This window comes from Lepisma saccharinum, chromosome 27 (genome assembly GCF_977018435.1).
Source record: "Lepisma saccharinum chromosome 27, izLepSacc3.1, whole genome shotgun sequence".
Taxonomy (NCBI): Eukaryota; Metazoa; Arthropoda; class Insecta; order Zygentoma; family Lepismatidae; genus Lepisma; species Lepisma saccharinum.
The window spans coordinates 25434973-25453335 of NC_139255.1; the positions used below are offsets into that span (position 1 = coordinate 25434973).

Sequence of the window (18363 nt, forward strand, 5' to 3'; positions counted from 1 at the left end):
AGCGATGATACCTGTTTGCTTGTGGCTGCCTGGGATACCATCCGAGGATTTGGTGATCATGCCTTCTGCCACATTGCAATGTATGTTCAGAGTCTCGATGGCTAGAAATTTAGGAATGTTGGCACCGATGTGCTTGATGCCAGGTTCGAGCTTTGTGTTGTTCTCGAATCCCAGAAGCTCTCCAACAGTGCCTAGGTCTACTGTTTCCGTAGCAGACACAATTTCAACTGTGTGAGTTACAGAATTTTGAGATAGCAGTACATTTCTTGGCAATTGGGCTTGCAAGGTAGACAGATTGTACTGTCCTGGCGTGATAACTATTTTTTCATTTCCAACAGTAATTTTGTTATTGTGCTCCGTGACATTGGGTATTAGGTACATGCTGTAGAATGCACGAAGAGCAATAGATTTAGGATAGATGATGTCGTCATGCAACGCGAGTTTCAAGACCGAAGTCTCGCTGGTGAGATGGAACACTCCCATGGTGTTTTAGGTACCACAATGCTTTCTGAAAATGTTCCACCGACGGGTTATTTATTTTAGACATGTATGCGAGAACGGAAAGGCATAGGTGGCCGCAGTTAACATCGGTGAAACCCTGGATGCGTTTGTCATTGTAGTAGAGGTTGGCAACACTGAGATACTTCACCAACCTGGCAGGCGGTGTGCCACCGAACGAATCGAAAACAAATGCATTGTTATAGTCAATTTTAAGGTAGCATATCCAATGTGTACCAGGATTTTTGTAACTGTCCAGGTTGACCACGCCATACTCCTTTTTCTTCACAGCAGAGGGTAGAGAATCGGACATGAAAACACCCCTGAAGTTCCTTATTCCCAACGGTTCGATCAGAGATTCAATATCGAAGTTGGACAGAGCTTCTTCTTTTTTTTATATTTCTTCAAAGCATCGAGGTTGCTTTTTTGCTCTTTGGTCACACCTTTCCCCTTCTTCTCCATAGCCAGGTTGTGACGTTTCTGTTCTTCCAGCTCGGCCTTGTTCTTCTTTGCATCGATGACGGTTTTGGCGATAGCGGCACTGCCTCCAGCCAAGCTGCCCACTGCACCCAAAGCTGCCAAGATGGCCGGAATGCTGAATATGAAACCTCCAATCTTCTGCTGCTTCCGCGAATGCTGCAACTTTTTCAATTGTGGAGTGCTGAGCAGCAATTTCATTCCGTGTCCTTTGGACAAGCATGAACGTTTCTTCTCGAGTTGTTTCTTGGTGAGTAACCCATCGAGGGCACCCAGCGTTTTCAGATTCGAATATGGTATCTGGTACACGACGCCCTTGGGCTTCATGATGTATTTTTTTTTTTACGATAAGTTATTTTATATATGTTCCGAGATTTTTTTGTTTCCCTCTCGTATAATTTTTTTACGGCATATTATTTATATATACTACGCAACCGTTAAACAAATTCTATTATGTGCTTTGTTTTCTTACCAAGAAGTTCTTTTGTCCCCTTGTACACGATTCGAGTTTTACTCTCGATTAAAATAGATAGCTTCTCGTCGGATAACATGCTAGCGTATCGATCTGGTAAAAATAGACTGTATTGTCCGTTGAGCAACAGACGTACTTTGGGACCATACTGGGTTGCAACAATTGAACCGGAAGTTATTGCGTAAGGTTTGTCCACTTCCAATTTCTGAATTTTTATATATTCGACTGACAAATTTAGCATTTGTTTTAATGCCTGGACGTCACTAATTTTTTCACTCATATCGAAGAAATATTTTTTTTGGTCTCGTAGATTTTTTACAGTGTGTTATTTATAGAAAAAAGTTTCGGCATTGCCTAATGCGATGAGGTGATCGATGATCCTACTGGTTTCTGCATTTGAAGCGTACCAGTCGTCTGTATATCGTCTCCTCTCCTGTCTCCACTCGTGAAGTTCGTCCATCTTATCAGCCAATTTTTCATCAGCAGCCCGAAAAAAAAGCATAGGGAGAAGAAGAAGATTTCACACTGCTTATTTTTCTCAGATGATCCAGAAGTAGCATTTCACAGGGCAAGCGAAAATTGTGGTGTTATTTTAACTAAATCAATAAGCTTTTTAACATCCTCGTGACTATCGTCGAAGATAAATGTAAATATTTTGCATAACACTTCAGTTGGTAAGTCTGTTATATGCGTAGACATTTTTTTTGCTAAATTTTTCTCTCTGTAATCCGTGTGTTATTTAATTACAGCCCCCACCCCAATTTTCGTTTTGTGTTCATGGCAATGGTCGTACCCAATGCTGCAACCCGTTCACCCAGCGAGGCGTCTCTGCTAACAAGTCTCCCGAACGCAGCATGCTCCAACATTCTGTCTGCATCGTGACGCGCGTCGAGATCAGTGTGAGTATTGTAAGCAATGTCGTGATCCTTGCATGCTGCGTCCAATGGGTTCACTCCCTTGTCTCCTCTCTCCAGTCGTCGTTCGAGTTTGGTACCCGGTCCGCAGTACTGGTAACCTGGCAGGTGCATCTCGAAGGGTAGCTTGTTGATGATGTCGTTCACGAGACCTCGACCCTCGGCTACATTCCAGAATTTGGGAGGCAGGGTGTTGATGATTTTGATAAGGTAACCTATACCTTTGTTGTCGTTGACAATGAAGTTGCTAAGCTTGGTGCTAATCATGTCCATGATGCCCACCTTCTCGTTGTGAAAGTTGCGATTACCTGCATTCTCTTCACCTGCGATAACCAGCAATCGATCTACAAGCTTTCTTACGTCGTCTACCCAAACAAACTCTTTAGGTAGGGTATTGTAGAGTTTGACACCGCTGCCAGTTTTAATTTGGTTCCATATTGGCTTGATGAGGTTCTTGTATTTTTCTCCACTGCTTGATTTTACGCGATTTTGTGTTGCATCGTTGTTTTGGTACAGGGCATCCGTCATGATTAAAATTTCTGTGTAACTTTGGTAATCCTCGTCTGTATAATCTTTAGGTTGCTTTTTGGTGATAAGTTCCCACAGGCCCACAGTGCCAGGATACCTAGCCCAGCTGTTCTTCTCGCCCAAATTAATTTTCACGTCGTCACCTTCGAACGTGACTTTCGATTTCCCAATTTTCCAAACCACACCCTCGTTAGGTTCCACAGAGGGGTACAATCCAAACACCTCGTCCTTTTCAAATTTCCCGGTGCTCAGGTAATCTCTCGCCAACGGACCTAATTCAACTACCCTGTCCGAAGAGGTACTGCCTAGAACCTGACGTCTCAGAGGTGCAGCTCCAAGTTCGAACGGGGTAGTGTGAATACTGGATATCGGTGTAGGCACAGCATAATTTCGAGCAGCAAGTGGCACGAGCTCGTTGATTAAATCTTTGTTTTGCTCGGTAACATCTTTGATGTCTTTACCTAGTCCACTTATAGCATCGATGATAGGTTGGTCCTGTCGCTTTTTCTCTTCGTAAATTCCGCGATTCTCTGATTTCCAACCCCTGAAGCGTTTGGCCAGGTAGTCGCGCAGCTTCAGGTTGTTGTCTGCGAGTTTGCGTTTCATCATTTGTTATTTATAATACGTCAAGACGTTTCTTGTAACGTCGCAACGTTTAGAAAATTGTTACTTTTGTTTCTGTACTTTCCGTTATTAGGTTTCCTCGTCATGTCTATTGTGGCAAATCCGAAATCATCTTGGTTCCAGCATGAAGAGCAAAATTTAGAAAACTGATTGAAGTTCATGTCCCCGCCTACATAATCATCGTAGGCGTGTTTTAAATTGGTGTGGTCTTGACGAAACATGCAAATAAAATTAGCATTGTCTCGGAGAAGCTGCTTGGGAATTTTGGAGAAGGTCTGAGCAAGGTAGAAGCAGTCTATGCCTCTGTGCCGCCACTGAGTAAAAAAATTGCGAATCTCGTTCTGGTTCTCTAAAATCACATCGTCGAAGACCACCACCGAATTTTCATGGCAGCAGTCTAGTGGCATTACTTCGGAGGCAAAGGTAGCTATGCTCAGCCCTTCGTACAGTTTTGTCAGCTGTTGATATTTTGCTTGCTCCAAACTTTTGGAAAAAACATACAAGTGCCTGTTCTTCCAATCTAACCAGTCGGGAGCAAGAAGAAAATTATCAATAAGTAAAGTTGTTTTCCCACATCCTGAAGGTCCGACAATAAGGCTGCGAATGTTGTCCGGCAACAATTCGCCGTTTTTCCTAGCCTGACACTCCGAGGGAAAATCTGGCAGTCGTCTCACCACATCCCAAGCACCTGTTACACAATCACTTTGTTTGCGTCGATCCAACTTTTTTCCTCGAGTCCCAACCATTTCACCAACAGTTTGTCACCTTTTCTACGTAATACTTTTTCGATAAGATACGTATTGGGGTATTTTGTTTTGGAGAGTTCCTCCTCGTAGAATCGCCCTTTCAAAATTTCGTCGCGATTATCTTTTATTATATACGTGTGACGGTTACCGGGTAACAATCGAGCAACGGTGAAAAGTTCTGTACTCCAGTTTTTGGTAAAGCCTTTTTCAAACATGCGCTTAAATTTACTAATTCTTACTTGGTCTCCAATTTTGAATTTCGGTTTTTTGTTAGTGGGCCGGTACTTGGGGCAATAAACAGTAGAGATCAGTCGTGCCTCATCAGACTTGCTGACATCGGCAGGCTTCATGCATATCGTGCTATGCAAACTGTGATTATAGTCATTTACAAGTTCCGGAAGTACGTCTACCCACTTGTGGTTACCTTGAAGCGTAAATCGTTTCCACATGCGTGTTTTGAGAGTACGGTTAAAACGTTCTACTACGCTGGCTTTGATGTGACTGAAAGTCGAGTAATGTTGAATATTTTGCTTCTGAACAAACTGTTGAAATATCCAGTTGTAAAATTCTTTTCCGTTATCCGTTTGAAGAAATCGAGGTCGCCTGCCACTTTCATTGAAAATAGTTTTGAATGCTTCCATTACGCACACACCTGTTTTAGCCTTGAGGGGCAAAGCCCACGCAAATTTTGAAAATGTATCTATAACAGTAAGAAGATACTTGTATCCTTTATTGACTTTATGTAAATTTTTTAGGTTGCCGCTACTCATTTCCACAAGGTCAGCCTGCCAAAGGTCATCCACGCCTTTGGTCACCACCGCCAGTCGTTTGTAGTTTCGTCGTGCAGGTTTATGAAGCTCGTTCACGATACCCTGCCTAGACATGGCGCGAAAATAAGAATATAGCCTGGATGGGATTTCTGGCTGCAGACAATGCTGGGTTTTCTATGTACAGCTTGTCACCTATTTCTATGTCGATAATTTGAGTGGCATCTTCGGCATAGGCAGTCTCGCGACTTTCGGGGTGTGTGAAATCGACCAGCTCAACTCCTCTTATTTTAGGCTCATCGCCAATGTTCGTCACGGTCATGATTGGGTAGTGGGTTGCGTGAGGCAAAGACCAGTAGGAAACCTTGACGAACTGAAGTGTGCCAGCGAGGAAAAATTGATGATAGGCTTTTGCAGGAGTCAACATGTAGAGTTTGTAACCTGGATTGAAAGGGGAGGAGAACTCTCTGTTTGGTATGCTGTACAGTTCGATGACAATCGTAGACTTGAGATTGTCGATGCTGGCATTTAGAGTGTTTACGTTGGTTCGAACCTCAGTCTCCACATCCTCCAATCTGCCATTCACCGATTCCAGGTGTTCCTCGATAGCATGAACAACAGTGTCGTAGTTTGGTTTGATCTTTACATCGACAATAAGGCTCTTGAATTTTTCATTTAAGTCATGTAGTTGGGTGCTGAAATTAGCTATAGTCGATTCCTGACTTGCCTCGATACTCCCAATTTGCTCTTTCACGCTGGCAATAATCTGCTGCAGGCTTTCTACAAGCGTCAACTTGGAGCTCTGTATTACAAGGTCGTGGACCTGGGTTCTAATTTCCGCAAACAATTCATGCAGCTCGGTGATGTTCTGGTTGGTAGGTAAAGTCGCGACAGACCCCCGTATCGATTCAATTTCGGATTGGATGTTTTTGATGTCGTCGGATTTGAGTATTCGGTTGAGAGTTCTCTTCACGCTTTTCAGTTCCTGAGAGGTAGGCAGGGTGGCCACCGTGTTTTGGAGCGATTCCAAAGCTTTTTTCACCGCATCCAACTCGGAGGCATCGGCAGCAGCACGTATGCCTTCTTGCAGTTGCGTTATGTCATCCTGGGTGGGGGTAGATTGTTGCAGGGTTTCCAACTTAGTCTGTATGTCGTCGATCAAGTGATGGAAATGAGACAACTCGGATTCTGCATTCAGATTTTCCAGTTTGGCAATTTGCTGTTGGACGTTGGCCAGTGTATCCCTGATGCCCGGCAGTTTGGTTTCCAGCTCATCGTGAACGTTCGCCAGATCATTTCTAATGACAGCAAGAGCATCCTCAATATGGATTATGGTGCCTTGCAGCTTCCCGAAATCCTCGTAGGTCTCAAGTTGGAGTTTGATGTTGGCCACGCTACGGGCAATGGCGTTCAGTTCGCTGGACGACGGTAGATTGTTGATAAAATCCTCCAGCGTTTGGAGTTTAGTTTTTACTTCGTTGATGGCCGCATGCAAAGCATCCGTTTGAAGCTCAGCCTTGATGCTTTTCAACGTAGGGATTTCGAAAGATTGAAACTGTTCGCGCAATTTAGCAATACTAGCATTCACGCGATCGTAGTCGCCTTGTGTTTTAATGCTTTGGATGATAGTTTGCAGTTCGGTCTGGATGTTGCTTGTTTGATCCTGCAAGCGTTGTTTCAGCTGTTCAACGTCTGAGGTTTGCGTTTGTTGCAGCTTCAGAAGTTCGTTCTGCAGATTGCCCACACTCAGTGCCAGCTTGTCGAGATTGTCTATCGACGCGAGGTCGGTGTATTTTTGCAGCAGCGATTTTAGCTCTGCATCAATCTTGAGTACAGGGTCCAAGCACTGAGACTGCAAGCTGGCTATCTCGGACTGGAGGCTGGAGTTGAGCGTGGACTGGAGGGCCTGCAGATCGCTTCGCAGCTTCTTGACCCTGACGTCGAGCATGAGAAGCTCGTTGCCATGGTCGTCGCGTTTCGTATGGCCAAAAATATCGTTAGGCATTATTGTTATTTATTATAGGATAGCTAATTTTCATTTCTATGAAAAGAGGGATGAGTTTGTCGTAGTCGTCCAAGAGCTCTATGTACAGGCGATCGCCAGCAGATACATCGTACGTGGTGGTACTGTTCATCCTATCGTGTTTGATGCGATAGATGTTCTTGCCGGAGGAAATTTTGGCCTCTCCTTTATTCTCGGGATTCATGTCAAACTGCAGTTTGCCGGAGATGGGGAATTGGTAATAATTCAAGTTGTTGTTGAATATGTAGAAAGTCTTGCCCACATCCTCGTCGTACTGGGTCAGGATGCTATTCAAGTGTATAATCAACAAACCGTTGAGTTTAGATAATAGGGAGGGTAACAGGTCCCAGCTTGCAGGTGGCGACGGTGCGCTTTGGGCGAATGCCTCCATAGCCTGCTTCCTGAAGCCAAACAGGTTCATAGGCATTGTTATTTTATTTTATATTTAGCAATTCGTTTCGAGCAAGCCAATTTCAGCGTTGGTAAAGCAAAGCCCTTTTTCTTTACCCCCTACGCAAACATAAAGCATGCCTGGGAAGGAGGGAGTGGGGGATATGTTTGCTTCGTACAAAAAAAAATTAGGATAAGTTAACCTCTCTCCGAGAACTGATCCCGAGCGCCCATTTTCAGCGAGCGCCATTTCAGCAAGCGCCATTTCAGCGAGTTTAGTGTTTTGTAGAGCAAGTTGGCAACACTGCCAGTGAGGTTAACATACATTATCAAAGGCACATTGTGAAAAGCTACGTTTTGTTCGGGCACACGTACACTCACACACACACAAAAAGCTAAAAAAATTATACACCGTGAAAGGCTACGCCTCGCCCCGAGTTGGCAACACTGCTTGTGAGGTTAACATACACCGTGAAAGGCTTCAAAATATCATATAGTGGAATTTTTGTAGAGTGGGTTGGCAACACTGACGAGCATCAAATGATGATTTCGAGCCTCAAATGATGATTCGAGCCTCAAATAATAATTCGAGCCTCGTCAGTGTTGCCAATTCCTATTTGTAGGTTAGCTTAGCCAGTGAAAAATCATATAGTGGAATTTTCTTCGGATGGGTTGGCAAAACCCAAGCCTCAAAGGAGGAACATCCAATAGAGTTGCCAAATATAAAAAAGGGGACAATAAGCCCCCCTCATAAAAGGCTACAGTAAGAGCCCACAGGTCGCCAACACTAGGCCCCCAACAGTGTTGCCAGACATAAAAAATACATGGACCCCTCAGGCCCTTTGATGAAAGTTTACAGTGAAAAACCCAGTAGGTTAACAACACTGTCAAAAAATCTACGGCAGTGTTGCCAGATGTAAACAGGGGGCAATAGACCCCCCTCATAAAAAGCTACAGTAAGAGCCCACAGTGTTGGCAACTCTGTGACCTCAAAATATACATCATAAAAGGCTACGACGAGCCTCAAATGATGATTCGAGCCTCAAAAGAGGGCGCAGAACTCTCTAATTGTGTCTACTGACGTTAAATAATAAATAAAATAAAATCGACTTTTTAAGCACCTACAGCAAGTTAATACATTCTACAACTGATTTGACACTGCCTCCGAGGTTAAAGCGTTTCAACTTCAATTTACAACTGATCAACAATCCTCCAACGTCGCAAAGCATGTCCTTGATTTGTCGATGCACACATCTAAGGTAGATGAACCAAAGGTAGTCCGTGTTCCCAAGGATGACCACTGTACGAAAATCATATTAGTATCTAACACAGCTAACGAATGGCACTACATTAATACACCCAGTCCTCTTCAGGTGCACCATTCACAAAACGAACTGTCTCGATCAGCCAGCAGCCATTGTATTTAAATTACTGTGAAACCCCTGGCGTCGCAGGGACTATTTATTTATTTATTTATTTAATTGAAACACAACAGGCGCATGCCCAATTACAGTGTTCAATATGGGATGACACCATTACATAAACAGAAAATTAACAAGAAATATGAATGACGCAATATACATTTTACATTTAAAAACAATTGTGAGAAGAAATTAATTATTAGATTATAGAAGCAAAGGGAACACAGAGACAATACAATAATAAATGAAGCTAAACTGTTGGATATAACCTTACAAGCTGAATGAAAACCAAAATTCAATGAACAAAACAAAACAAAACATACAGAAATTCAGCGATTAGATCTTATGTTACAATTACATTTAAATAGGTCTACGCTTGGATTATTCTTAGAAACTGAATTAAATAACTTGCACATTCTTCTCATGGGTTCAGCTTCGGTCATTTTGGTTCTTCCAAGGGGGATTTGAAAGAGATCAGTTCTGGGCCTTAACATACAGTTTGGCACATAAAAATTTAAATTCGACAACAGATTAAAAGAATCTATTTTACCATTGATAAGCTTGGAGAGAAAAGTTATTTGACTTGTTTGCCTCCTTTCGTCGAGTGACGGAATATTAAAGATTTCGCGTAATATGTATGCAGACCAGTCCTCCACGGAGGTTGGCTATTCGTCGTTACTGTATACAATGCATGCCAACAATCAAACGTTTGACACCAACAATTTACTCTAATAAGATGTAGAAACGTGAATAGACATAAATAAATATGTTTTTTTGAGCACAAGCATTATTTATAAGCCAACTATACGTACGTCGTGGGCCACCTTTCGAAACCATGGGCTACTTTTGGAACAAATGTAACGGTTTTGTAATTCCTTTTTTCTTTAAAGTTACAATCAATTTTACAAAATATTCATTTGATACAGGTTGTAAATTAGTTATAGGAGTTATCTCTTCTATTTTCAGAAATTTATCTCTCATTACATAATTGTAAATTACCATAGAAGCTTAACTAGGACCACCGTTGGTTCACCTAATTTAAATGTTTTTAAAGTAACTTAATAAGGATATTTTTATTGCAATTTACTTCGCCCATTAAACACAACTTTATATGTCTCGGGATTAAAATTCTAAACAACCTTCTGCCATAGGAGTTACCATTTGAATAGCTTGATTTAGAAAAAAAATATTGAGTGAACGTTCAATATCGTTTATTGTATGTAGCTAATATAGTACATTTCAGAACTTCACTTGCACATAATTATCTATGTTAGCTAAATACTTGCATTCTTGTAAGAATTAATACAAGGAAACTGTAGTTAGTGTCATTTGTATCAATTCAATTACTCAGTGTCAAAATTAAATAGGAGGTAAGATATCGCTCTGGCTTTAAAGAATTTGTTTTAGGTAAAGTATCGGTATGGTATGAATGTATACCTCCGTCAAAATTAGACTTTCTTTTGTGAACTCAAGAATTGATGATATTGAATGAAATTGTTAATGTTGAAGATTTTCTTGGGTTTATATTACCATTCCCTCTATGTAATTCTTTATTAATTCCTCATCATTAAATCTGAATCTAGATTTTTTTGAAAATAAATAAATGCACTACTTTTGATTTTAGATATGTACACAAGGTCTTACGATGGCTCCCAGAAAATTATAACGGAACCCATGTTCAGTTTATTCGTGGATTACAGTTGGCCTACAGATTTTATCTATAATTGTAGCAAAGCGACTATGAACTATGTCCCCCTCTCCATATTTTATCCGAGCTACATTGAGGCCAATCCCGAGCAAAGAAGAGAAGAGGTAACATCGAATACGGGCACATCCTCCTAAATGGTCGTCAAAGTCACCGACACAAGTGAAGGCCCTTCTTTCCAACATGACCGAACCAATACAGAAGATACGCTATCCAACTGTCGGTGGCAGTTTTTGATTTATGTTACATATCGTTCGAGTAGTTGTATTTGTCCTATTACTGGCTCACGAAAGTATGAACCCCCCTCCAGCAGATTTGCTTACACTTAAAACAAGCTCAACATGCCCATACGAGCTTATTGCTCAAGTGTGGAACCCCCTCTAATCCAAGATTTTTGTAAAAAAGCCCTCATGGACTCCATCAGAAAGTATGACCCCCCTCAGATTGATGTGCCTATACTTACAAAAGGCACTTCTGTGAGATTGTTGTCCATAATCCTGTTAAAAATATGCCCCTCTTGATATTTTTTTTGCCCACACTTAAAACTAGGCCACGACACACATACACACCCACACACACCCACACCCACCCACACACACACACACACACGCACACACACCCACACACACACACTCACATACACACACACACCCACACACACATATTGACCTTGACCTTGACCTTGACCTTGACCCCGACCTTGACCTTGACCTTGACCTTGACCTTGACCTTGACCCTGACCTTGACCTTGACCTTGACCTTGACCTTGACCTTGACCCCGACCTTGACCTTGACCTTGACCTTGATCCTGATCACACCCACCCACATACATACCTATGCCCACCCACACACATATTTACTTATAGTTTAAGTTTAATTGGACCCCAGTCTCAATCCAATATTAAAACAATGCAATATGCAGAGACCCTCTAGAATTGCTCCGTGACTCTCTCATTTCTTACATCATAAACATATGATTTTTCCCCTATGAGAATAACACTACATATGGTGTCATCAGGTAAAGCCTCATGAAATTCACAGATAATTTTAATGTTTGTTCTGTCATTCACCACAACTTGTTTTCTTTTTGAAGTGTTAATTACAAACATGGGTCTCTGTGTCTTGAATTCATCTGGTGTGTAATACATGTCAGTATTGCCTGTAGTGACCCTCTTGAAAGCCGTAAATGCCTCATATAATTTGAGGAAATCATTCTTGGACATGTCTAAATTGTAATTTTCTCTGGGAAAAACCTCATTTCTGCCATTTTTAAGATATATGTTCTTGATGTTGCAGCTATCAAATTTACTTGAATTTTTTCCTGATTATTGTGTCTTCCAGTCTGAAACAGTACCACCACAAAATCAGGCATGTCATATTGTATACTGGAGAATGAATTTGTAGCATCAAACTCATAATATGTACCAGATGCGGGCTTCTGTACGCATTGATATGTATAAAATTGTAGAGGAATTTGTGGATTTTTTATTATATCAGCTTTGTATTTAAGAGCATAACTGGCTTCATACTCAACAACAGGGATTCTTAGCTCCATAGTCTGAATAAGGCATTTGCCTGCATCTGGTAGGGTATTAGGCAGAGCTTCTCCTGTAGAGTTTATTGCACTGTACCTCATCAAAGCATTGTTATCATTTGCAGCTCTTCTAAATGTAATTCTTAACCCACCCTTCCACATAATTTCTTTATAATCTGAGAAGAATCCTGGCAAAAGGCGCATAGGGAACAGCACTGTGTGGTTCTTAGATAATATCTTATCACCAGCTTCAAATCCGCCTATTTTGTAATATGAAGCCTCGGTTTTGGATAATTTTAATGTGGCCAAAGCTGTGGAGGTAATGCCGGGATAATCCACTCTGTTTATAACAACGCCATGCTTTCTGATCTCAATTTCAGAGAATAGATGAGGCACAAAATTGTCTACAAGTCTTATATTAGAATTTGCCGGATAATCTGTACCATCGAGCTTTACAACATCAAATTTGATGTACAGATCTGCTCTGTGGGGGTGTATAAATCCATCCCCTACATCAAGATCAACCTCAATTTCTGTGTTGGGTTGATTTAAATTTGCAAATGTCCTCCTGTTTGGGGGGAATGATTGTAGCTCATAACTCTCAATATTTTCCATTGTATGTATTTTTATTTAAATGTTAATCTCTATGATAGCAGTTGTTGTGGCTCCAGCAAAATCAACTAATTCTTCTTTTTCATTAGTGACCATCAATTCAATATAATCTATTCTATTATGACACACAGGAAAATATAATGTTGGGGATGGATTATAGATAATAGGTTCCATGAATTCAGAATTAGGTTTGAATGTTGCAATAATGCCTGTTTGTTTGTGAGAGCCTATGCCATTTGATTTGGTGATCATACCCTCAGCCACATTACAGTGAATATTCAGAGTCTCTATGGCTAAGAATTTGGGTATATTCATAGCAGTGTGTTTGATGCCTGGTTCAAGTTTTGTGTTGTTCTCAAAGCCTAACAGCTCTCCTATGGTACCCAGATTCACTGTTTCTGCGGCAGATACAATTTCCACTCTGTGAGTGACAGAATTTTGACTTAACACTACACCTCTGGGTAATTGAGCATTTAGAGTGGAGAGATTATACTGCCCTGGAGTAATGACAATTTTTTCATCCCCTACTGCAATTGTGTTGTTGTGGTGTGTAATATTTGGGATTAGGTACATGCCATAAAATGCCCTGAGAGCTATTGTTTTGGGATACACTATGTCATCATGTAATTTGAGTTTCAATATTGAATTTTGGCTGGTGAGATGGAATACCCCCATGATGTTTCAGATACCACAAGGCTTTTTGAAAATCTTCAATTGATGGTTTATTTATTTGAGACATGTATCTAAGAACAAACAAACACAAATGTCCGCAATTAACATCTTTGAAGTTTTGAACACGGGCATTATTGTAATAAAGATTAGCTGATTTTAGATATTTTACTAAATTTTCAGGTGGAACACCTCCAAATGAATCAAACACAAATGCCTCATCTTTTAAATATTTAAGATAACAGATCCAGTGAGTGCCTTGATTTTTGAACTCATCCAAATTAACAATGCCACACTCTTTGTTGAGTGGTTGTTCTGGTAAAGAATCAGACATGTACACACCTCTAAAATGTTTGATGCCCAATGGCTTGATTAAAGTTTCAATATCTTGGTTTGTAAGTGCTTCTTGTTTTTTTTAAACTTATTCATGGCTCTTTTAACACCTTTGCCTTTTTTCTCCATTGCCAGGTTATGGCGCCTCTGCTCATCTAATTCTGCCCTATTCTTCTTGGCATCTATTACTGTTTTTGCTATGGCGGCTGAACCCCCAGCCAAGCTCCCAACAGCCCCGAGAGCAGCTAAGATGGCAGGGATGGTAAATATAAATCCCCCCACATGTGATTTTTTTCTTGATTGCTGTAATTTTTTTAATTGGGGGGTACTAAGCAACAATTTCATACCATGACCCTTTGCAAGACAAGAATTTTTTTTCTTGCGCTGCTTTTTGGTCAAAAGACTGTCAATAGTTTTAAGAGATTTGAGACCTGCATAAGGTATTTGATACATAACACCCTTGGCCTTCATTGTAGGTTTATTATATACATATTTACAGCCCCCACCCCAGTTTTTGTTTGGTGCTCATAGCTATGGTGGTTCCCAATGCTGCTATTTTTTCACTCAAAGAAGCATCTTTGCTTACAAATCTACCAAATGCAGCCTCTTCTAATTTCTTGTCTGCAACATGTCTCTTGTCAAGATCAGAATGTGTGTTGTATGCAATATCATGGTCTCTACAAGCAGCATCTAAGGGATTAACACCAGGATCACCTCTGTTTAATCTATGATCCAATTTTGTGCCTGGACCACAATACTGATAGCCTGGAATATGCAGTTCAAATGGCAGCTTGTTTATAATGTCATTAACAAGGCCCCGGCCCTCAGAAATATTCCAAAATTTGGGGGGTAGAGTATTAATAATTTTTATGAGATATCCAATCCCCTTAGTGTCATTCACTATAAAATTAGACAATTTTGTGCTTATCATGTCCATAATTCCAACCTTTTCATTGTAAAAATTGTGGTTCCCAGCATTTTCTTCCCCAGCTATCACCAACAACCTATCTACAAGTTTCCTGACATCATCAACCCACACAAATTCTTTGGGCAGGGTGTTGTATTGTTTGATTCCACTGCCAGTCTTGATCTGTGACCATATGGGCTTGATTAAATTATTGTATTTTGCTCCACTGCTAGACTTGACTCTTTTTTGTGTGGGATCATTGTTCTGGTATAGAGCATCTGATTTTATTAATATTTCTTTGTAATCCTCATAATCCTGATCTGTATAGCTGCCAGGCCTTTTCCTAGTCATCAATTCCCACAATCCAGGTGTTCCGGTGTACTTAACAAAAGCACCTTTTTCTCCAAGTCGAGATTCTGAATATACAATTATATCATCTCCCATAAATGTTACTCTGAAATTGCCAATTCTATGTATGATGCTGCCATCAAGCTCTGTGTCAGCATATAAGCCAAACACTTCATCTTTATTGTCTTTAGGTGTTGTTAAATATTTTTGAGCAAGAAGACCCAATTCAATAGGATCCTGACTAGCCTCAATTCTTCTAGGAGCAATAGGACTAGGTGTATGAATACTGGAAAGTGGGGTGAATGGATAATCTAATATGTTCCTTGCAGCTACAGGTACAAGCTCTGTGAGCAAATTTTGATTTTGCTCTGTAACAGTTTTGATATTCTTACCTAAATTATTAATAGCATCAATTACAGGCTGTTCTGTTTGTTTGTGTTTTTCATAAATTCCACGGTTCTCTGATTTCCATCCCTTAAATCTTTTTACAAGATAATCTCTTAATTTAAGATCATCAATGATTGTCCTTTTCATGTTTATTTATATACGTCTCTACGTCTAAAAAATTGTTTCAACGTCTAGAAAATTGTTGATTTTATTTCTGTATTTGCCAGTATTGGGTGTTCTTGTCATATCAATTGTGACAAACCCATAACTGTCCTGGTTCCAGCACTTGCTGCAAAACTTGGAAAAATTATTGTAGCTCAAGTCCCCACCTACATATTCATCATGTATGTGTTTGAGGTTGGTATGGTCTTGATGAAACACACATATCAAATTGCTATTGTCTCGGATCAGTTGCTTCGGAATTTTAGAAAAAGTCTGTGCCAGGTAGAAGCAATCAATGTTTTTGTGTCGGCCCTGTGTAAAGAAATTTCTAACCTTGTTTTGATTATCCAATATAATGTCATCAAACACAACAACAGAATTATCGAGACAGTCATCAAGTGGCTTAACATCTGGTTCAAAAGTGGCTATATCCAGTCCATCATATAGCTTCATCAGCTGCTGATATTTTAATTGTTCCAAGCTCTTAGAGAAGATATACAAGTGCCTGTTTTTCCAGTCTAACGAGTTGGGTGCCAATAAAAAATTATCAACCATTAGTGTAGTTTTACCACAAGCAGATGGCCCAACAATAAGACATCTAATATTATCAGGCAGCAATTTGCCATTTCTCTTATTCTGCTGTTCAGGTTCTGGCAGCCTCTTTATAACATCCCAGGTGTTCATATTATTATTTTGTTTGCATCGATCCAGCTGTGTTCTGGAAGTCCTAACCATTTGACAAATAATTTATTGCCTTTTCTGCGGATGATTTTTTCTATGAGATATGTGTCAGGCTGTTTAGTTTTGCTGAGCTCTTGTTCATAGAACCTGCCTTTGAGAATTTCTCCTCGGTGATCCTTTATTATATATGTGTTAAGGGTCCCGGGTTTAACCTGAACCACTGTAAATAATTCAGTGCTCCAGTTTCTTGTAAAGCCTCTCTTGAATAAGTGCTTATATTTACTGATTCTTACTTGATCCCCTACCCTGTATCTGGCCTTTCTTGTTGTTGGCCGATATTTAGGATAATAAACAGTTCTGATCAATTTTTGCTCATCAGATGAGCTTATTACTTCGGAGGGTTTCATGTTGATTGTGGAATGGACCGAGTTGTTATATTTATGTAGAAGTTCTGGAAGAATATTAATCCATTTATAATTACCTTGAAGTGTAAATTGTTTATACATAAGATTTTTTAAGGTTCTGTTGAATCTCTCTACAATTGAGGCCTTGAGATCACTGTAACTCGAATAATGTTTTATTGCTTGGCTTTTAATAAATTGTTGAAACACTGAATTATAAAATTCTTTGCCATTATCTGTTTGCAAATAGCGCGGGGATCTTCCACTCTGATTGATGATTGTTCTGATGGCTTCTGTGACACATGCCCCAGTCTTGGATTTGAGTGGCACAGCCCAGGCAAATTTTGAAAATGTGTCTATTACAGTGAGTAGATACTTGTAGCCCTTGTTGATTTTGTCTAAGTTTTTCAACTGTCCACTTGCCATTTCAATCAAGTCGCTTTGCCATAAATCATCTATGCCCTTTGTGACTACTGGGAGTCTCTTAAAATTATGTCTGGCCTGTCTGTGTAATTCATCAACAATAATTTGTCTAGACATGATATGTAAACAAGAATATTGCAACTATGGGGTGTTCAGCAGCTGATACTGCAGGATTTTCTAAATATAATTTGTCCCCTATCTGTATTTTAAATTCCAAAGAGCCATCATCTTCTACATAAGATGTTTCTAATGTATTGGGATCTGTAAAATCCTCCAATTCTACACTGCTGATTTTCACTTTGTTATCAGCATTTGTTATTGATAATGTAGGGTAGTGGTGTGCCTGTGGCTGTAGCCAATATTTGATCTTGATTGGTCTCAATGTGCCCCCAACAAAAAATTGGTAATAAAATTGTGCAGGGGACAGCATATATATTTTGCCACCTGGTGTAAATGGAGAATCATATTCTTTGTTGGGGATGCTGTACAATTCAAGAATTACTGAATGTTTTGGATTCTCGATTATGCCTGTTATTTCTTTTTCTGCTGTAAGCAATCTACTTGTTACAGATTCAAGGTGCTCATTGATGGTTCTAACAATCTCATCGTGCCCAGGCTTGATTCTTATGTCCACAGCAAGTTTCTTGTATTGTTGCACAATTTCTTGAAGCTGTGTGGCAAAAACAGACAGAGCATTTGCTTGATTGGATTCCATGGTCCCTAGCTGTTGCTTGATATTAGCTACAATTTGTTGCAAATTTTCAACAATTGCCAATTTTGAATTTTGAGCAGTAAGATCATGGACTTGCCTTCTGATATCCTCAAACAGGGCATGCAGTTCATTAATATGTTGATTGGTTGGAAGAGTGGCCACTGTCTGTGTGAGTTGTTTGATCTCTGCTTGGATATTCTTGATATCTTCTGATTTCAATATCCTATTCACTGCTCTCTTAATATTTTTAAGTTCCTGTGATGTAGGCAGATTTGATACTGTATTTTGCAAAGATTCAAGTGCCAATTTCACAGTGTTTAATTCAGAAGCATGAGCCACATTTTGCATAGCATTTTGGAGCAGGGCTATATCTGCCTGAGTGGGTGTTGATTGTTGTAAAATTTCAAGTTTTGTTTGGATATCATCTATCAAGTGATGAAAATGAGATAGTTCAGATTCAGTGTTGAGGTTTTCAAGCTTTGTGATCTGTTGCTGGACACTGACAAGGGTATCTACAATCCCGGGCAATCTGGATTGAAGTACATTTGCCAAATCACTTTGCACTGCTGCTATTGTACCTTCAAGATGGGTTATGGAACTTTGAATTTTTCCAAAATCTTCATATGTTT

The 18363-nt window shown here is 40.1% G+C and overlaps 1 protein-coding gene across 1 annotated transcript in view; it reads right to left on the minus strand.

Annotated features, from left to right (window-relative positions):
- The window catches only part of LOC145980202 (dipeptidase 1-like), a 122721-nt gene that overhangs the window by 69845 nt on the left and 34513 nt on the right, over positions 1-18363 (minus strand). The gene's annotated exons all lie outside the window — the stretch shown is intronic.